The sequence below is a fragment of the Mytilus edulis genome, chromosome 1, assembly GCF_963676685.1.
Source record: "Mytilus edulis chromosome 1, xbMytEdul2.2, whole genome shotgun sequence".
Taxonomy (NCBI): Eukaryota; Metazoa; Mollusca; class Bivalvia; order Mytilida; family Mytilidae; genus Mytilus; species Mytilus edulis.
In genome coordinates this window covers 14,841,462-14,848,431 of record NC_092344.1, presented here as the reverse complement: position 1 = coordinate 14,848,431, position 6,970 = coordinate 14,841,462, and positions in this window count along the sequence as shown.

Here is a 6,970-nt window from a genome sequence, read left to right as displayed (position 1 = left end):
GCCGTCCGTCTCTTATTCAGTATTCGTACGAGAACACATATGAAACTTTACTTTCGACAATTTTGAATAAAACTTAACTATTCACATTTATTTAGGGGCTTCATTAAGCAGAGGAAGTTCCCTTTCATCTTTTATGATATCGGAAATTCGTTACCGGCTGAATCAGCTGTTGGGTCATTTTTTTAACGTCTCCCGGCGGATCGTACGAGAACATTATGGTCAATGCCTTAGTAGTTAAACACTCCCATTCGTTGAAGTAGAGACTTTCTAATATAAGTATATACTAGTTTAGAAAGTCCCTGGTTGTAGTTATATACATGTCTGTTCAGCTTTCAACAATATTGGAATTCAAAGTCCTCGACAAAAAAAAATATCTTGCTTTCTATGATCTTGCTTTATTTGTTTTTTTAACTTAACAGTTTGATTTCTAACAAAAATATCTTTAAATACAGATAATAATTGTTTGTATAAAAATTGCTTCAATGATCCAGCAATACTGATATTTCTCAAAGTAAGGAAATCGAAGGAAAGCGGGTGATTTTTAGCCATATTGAAAACTAAATCCGCGGTCACAATGTATTAATGTTGATAATTATAGATCAAAGTACGGCCTTCAAGATGAAGCCTTGGGTCACCCCGAACAGCATCTCAGTTTGTTTTTGCATAAAAATTACTTCCAGGTTCAAGCAATACTGATGTTTATTAAAGCAAGTAAATCGAAGGAAAACGGGTCATTTTTAGCCATTTTACTGCGAGAAAAAAAACGGCGGGGGGCTGTGCCCACCAATCCCCCTCTCTTGGGGGCCTCAATCTGCGGCCACCAAACCCCTGCCTCCCCTGAATTCGAACCCTAGTTACGGCCCTGAAAATACTGATGGATTATGCCAGGCAATGGGCTAAGCGCGAGATATACTTTTTCCGAAATAACTAAGGCTGTGAGGTCGTTTGATACAAAATCAGAATTAAGAAACTGAATGGGTCTACAAATACCCATGCTATGTCAATCTTTAAAGACCCAAATGTTGCAAAACAAAATATGTTGTCCCCGCAGATAAAGCCACAAACAACATCGTTTTTGTGTGTAGAACTCTTTACATTAACTGCTTGTTAAGTGAATAAGGTATTGACAATTCACTTGGAAACTCAACATATACCCTCACGACACTTACCAAAGAGGAAATCCCGGATAATCATAGGTCTTTTGGAATTTCAACCAAAGATGAAGAACTGGATCTTCCATCACTGTATTGGATAACTAAACTACATAAATAAACTCATCATAGATACCAGGACTAAATTTAGTAAATACGAAGTGTGCTTACAAACAACGGTATATTGCTGGGTCTCTAAGTGCTACACGAAACCGCTTTCTAAATTGTTAACATTTTATCAGCAATCAAAGCCGGGCTTCAAAGTTGTTGTAAAACTGCCTATTAAGGAGGTGGCGTGAATCAGATGAGGATACTAAAAATAATCCAAAGATCTTTTTTTTCATAGAATCTAAGACTCTTTCATTTTGCAATAGTAATAACTGTTGACTTTTCTACACTTTACACAAGTATTCCAAATTCCAAACTAAAAGACAAATAGAAAGAGTTGGTATTGCTTTATTTTATAAAAAAGAATGGACAACGTAGAAACTAGTACAAGTATCTTGTCTTAAAGAAAATAAACCCTACTTTGTAGAGGATCACTCTGGTTTAAACAAAATATTCTTTGAAACTGACATTCTCAAGATGTTTGATTTCTTGATTGACAACATATTTGTTACGTTTGGAGGGCGTGTTTTTCAACAGACTCTCGACATTCCAATGGGAACCAATTGTGCCCCTCTTCTTGCTGACTCGTTTCTGTATTATTATGAGCTGACTTTATACAGGAACTTCTTACGAAGAAAGTAAGAAGTTAGCAATATCCTTGGTGTTACTTTACGCTGTATAGATGATGTTCTCTCACTATATAATTCAAGATTTGGTGACTTTGTTAAACACATATATCACATCGAACTACAGATAAAGGATACAACAGATACATTTAAGTCGGCCTCATACATTGACTTACATCTAGAAATTGTAAATGTGGGTCAGTTGAAATTAAATTTTACAACAAAAGAGATGATTTCAGCTTCCCAATTATGAACTTTCTATTTCTTTATAGCAACATTCCAGCAGCGCCTGCATACTGAGTATATTTCCCCCAATTGATACGATATTCCCGTGCTTTTATTTCCTATCATGATTTCCTTGATATAGGATTGCTGCTCACAAGGAAGCTATTAAAATAAGAGTTCCAAATGGTGAAGTTGAAATCATCCCTTCGTAAATTTACAGACGCCATCACGAGTTGGTTGACCGTTATGGAATAACCGTTTCACAGATGATATCGGATATGTTCTTTACGTCGTAACTACAACCCCCTTCCCTTTTTAATGAATTTGACCTACCGAATGAGACTATTTACCGGGTGTGTAATAACATGAGCAATACGACGTGTGCCACATGTGGAGCAGGATGTGCTTACACTTCCGTAGCACCCAGTTTTTGATGGGTTCGTGTTGCTTAGTCTTTAGTTTTCTATGTTTTGTACTTTTATTTGTCTGTTTGTCTTTTTCAATTTTATCCATGACGTTGTCAGTTTATTTTCGATCAATGAGTTTGACTGTCCCTCTGGTATCTTTCGCCCCTCTTTTATAGAAGTTATAACACCTGAGCGATGCATTTTACCCGTTTTTGTCAAAAACTATATTGGGTAGCGAACCATTTAAAAATCGAAATAAATTGATACAAAATAATGTCAACCAGTTAGTCAACATAGCCAAACTGATATAGATACTACGGTATAAACTATAAACAGAGAAAATGATAGAGAACATTACAAGATCTTCAAAAATGCCACATAAAAAGAATAACAAATGATTAAACATGACTGATGGCAATAAAAATAAAATAAATACTAAAATGAGATATTTTCACCATGCGAATGATTAAGGCTGATGTGAAACCCCTATAAAAGATATCAAGACTTGGATGGATGAAAAGGAAACTGTCTGGTCTGTTGGGTCCACAAATTTAAAAGTTTCAGATGTGAGACCTGCTGATACAACATTCTGTCATCAGTGGTAAAAATGTTAAGGTTTTGTCTGGCCTGCAACAAGTCTCAGCATATGAAGGATTACAATTCGTGGGTGGTTTTGGTGTAAGATTTGTTTAAAGCTTTTTTTTTGTTATGTAATTTTTTCACTTTTTGGTTATAGGACAACTATATTTGGTATATGATATCCTTGAAAGATCTTCATGAATCCGTGATCAAGGTAAAATTTACATGATAAGATCCTTTTCTCATACCGTAAGCAACACGATCAACTATGTTCGGTGTAGGTGGCGATTATAAGATGACATGGGTGGCTGGCTTGGTTTATCTGACCTATATTCATTTTGATAGATCAATGACAATGTTTAGTTTATGTAATACTTATAGTGAAACACTTATAACATAAATTCAATCATACACTCATGTTCTTAATTTCTCAAAAGTATTTTTTTGTAGTTTACATTTAGTTTAAAATAACAGGGATAAAATTTAAGACATCACTTCATGGAATGTTATGTAACATGGGCAGACGCTTGTGCCAAGTCAGAAATATGACAGTCATAGGCGGATCCAGGGGGGGCCCTGGGGGGCCCGGGCCCCCCTTTCGTGGGAAAAATTTGGTTGATTATATAGGGAATCATTGAAGCATGACTGGAGCGGGCCCCCTCTTAGGTCAGTCAGCGGGGCCCCCCCTTAGGAAAAGTTCTGGATCCGCCACTGACAGTTGTTATTAATTCGTTTGATGTGTTTGAGCTTTTGATTTTGCCTTTTGATTAGGGACTTTACTTTTTGAATTTTTCCTCGGAGTTCAGTTTATTTGTGATTTTACTTTTTTATGTTCCATTTATGGGCATTATGGTCTGTGCGTTAGTTCGTCCGTCCGTCTGTTCATTCGTCCGTCCGTCCGTCTGTCCCGCTCCAGGTTAAAGTTTTGGTCCAGGTAGTTTTTGATGAAGTTGAAGTCCAATCAACTTGAAACTTAGTACACATGTTTCCTATGATATTATCTTCTAATTTTAATGCAAAATTAGTGATTTTACCCCATTTTCACGGTCTACTTAACATAGAAAGTGATAGTGCAGATGGTTCATCCGTGTACTATCGACACATTCTTGTTCTTCATGACTAAGAAATATAATATGGTTTTTTTTCATTTTACTTTTTTTTTCTATTGATAAATGGACCTAATTTTTGGTAGTCATCATTGTTCTTTTACACTGACTGCATGCGAGTTACAGGTTCATTGCAACCTATTGCACATTTTCTTAAAGAAGTTTCTGCCGTTTAGCTCATGTGTGACGACACATTATTGCCGACTGCAGGTGAATTAGTTTAAGGTTTTATTCCTTACGATCGCCGCGATATAGCCTTTTTGTGCTAATGCGGCGTAAAGCAACCAACAATCAATCAATCAATATTCCTTACGATTACGTTCTTTTATAAAAGTTATTTATATTTTAAATTCGAATTATGTATTTGATTGATTTTACAATTAAAAGACTTTTAATTTGTTATGTTAAAAAAGTAAGTGCATAACTCTATAATTGTAGTAATTAAATGAATTGAAATTTAAAACCAAATTGTTCATTTCTATATAAAATTCCAGACTAGTATTCATTTTTTGGAACAGTGATACATAATTGTTTGTATCATAAAAAGAGCATCGTCTTCATGAAATTACAAACTTGCTTTGGCAAAAAAAAAAAAAATAGATTTGTAAATTGTACATGTAGCATATTAACATTTAATAATTTTAATGCCATAAACTTAAAATATCAGGAACCAAATCTGCTACTCCCGTCTAGACAACAAACTAGATTGGAAAATTTGAACTTGCATATTGATTACAAATGAGTATAGATTCCATAAGTTTTTTTTCTCGATTATCCGAATTGAAAATAAATGTTTTTTATGACATACTTGTAAAAGTGTTTTAATATGAATAATACTCATTTTACCTGTGTAATTTGTTGTGAAATTATTCACAATCTAGTGATTAAGGGCTTTAATCTTGTATTTGATGGAAAAGATGGGACATTTGCACATATGCTTCTTGTGTAGTAAATTTAGGCAGACATTCGACTTGTTGGCAACAAATCTGTGTCTTTGAGTTGCAAGTTTTAACTTGTCTTGCCAGAGTTGAACGATGCCGAACGGTTCGACAGTCTTTGGCCTAATTTTAATTGTTAATTGGTCAACGTTAACTTTGTATGACTTTAAGTATTAGGTCAACTATATGTGATGTACTGAATGGACGTAAGATGAATATGATCAACTGACAATGGTTATCTGGCATTTGTCTAATTTGATTTATAAAAAGAAGATGTGATATAATTGTCAATGAGACAGCTTTCCACAAGAGACAAAATGACACCGAAATTAACGACTATAGGTCACCGTAGGGCCTTCAAAAATAAACAAAATCCATACAGCATAGTCATTTAAAAATAAATGGCCCGAAATGACAAATGCCAAACAATTCAAACGGCCTAGTTTACGCCAAAATGATGAACAACAAGAATATGTCCATAGTACACAGATGCCCCACTCGCACTATCATTTTCTATGTTTAGTGGACCGTAAAATTAGGGTAAAAACTGTAATTTGGCAAATTAGAAAGATCATATCACAGGGAACATGTATACTAAGTTTCAAGTTGATTGGACTTCAACTTCATCAAAAACTAACTTGACCAAAAACTTTAATCAAACACTTTAAACCTGAAACTTGCACCATCATTTTTCTGTGTTCAATTGACCGTGAAATTGGGGTCAAAACTATAATTTAGCATTATTTGGCATTAAATTTAGAAAGATCATATCAGAGAGAACATGTGTACTAAGTTTCAAGTTGATTGGACAAAAACTACCTTGACAAAAAACTTTATCTGAAGCGGGACAGACGGACGAACGGATGGACGAACGAACAGACGGACGAACGAATAGACAAACGAACGGACGCACAGACCAGAATATAATGCCCCTCTACTATCGTAGGTGGGGCGTAAAACCCAAATACGTAACACAGCAACACACGACAACCACTGAACTACACTCCTGACTTTGGACAGGCTCGTACTGTGGTGGGATTAAACTAGTTTTAAGGCGTCAGCCATCCCCATACTCATTGTTTATTTGTCAACGTTAATTTTTCTTTTTAATTCAGTCATTTCCATATTTATTTTCAAATTTGTATGCATCTTTGGCTTGAAAATTTGTATCTAATCGATTCAACTTTTTATATTCATATCATAAATCCAATACAAAGTACTATATACTAGACTACTAGGCAGCTGTTAATATTGTATGCTGGTTTAGAAAATATTTTGTGAAATTTTAAACTTGTCTACGTTACCTTTCAAATGAGCTCTCAGTTCTAGAAAGAATGCAATCATGTTGTTTTGGTCAAATGCATCAGAACATTTATCAGCCTACTTATTTACACAATTTGATAACGTGTTTTAATAAGTACTGGTGTTTTTGGCAAACGCATCAGAGATATTGTGATTTATCCGTCTACATATATATACAATTTGGTGACTTGTTTTAATCTTGAACTGTTGTTTTGGGCAAAAGCATCAGAGTAATTGTGATTTATCAGTCTGCAAATGTTCACAATTGTAAACGTGTTTTAATTATGTTCTGTTGTTGTACGCAAAATCATTATATGAATTGTGATTTATCAGTCTACATAATTATGTTTACAGTTTGATAACATGTTTTTCGTCATGTTCTGTGGTTTTGAGCAAATAAGTCACAGCAATTGTGATTTATCAGTATTTATCATATACTTAGCATTAATATGATAGCTTTTGCATATGTGTAATGGGCGGAAGTGCACAAGCCATATCTTCCCACCCGGGCTGATAACCCATACCAAG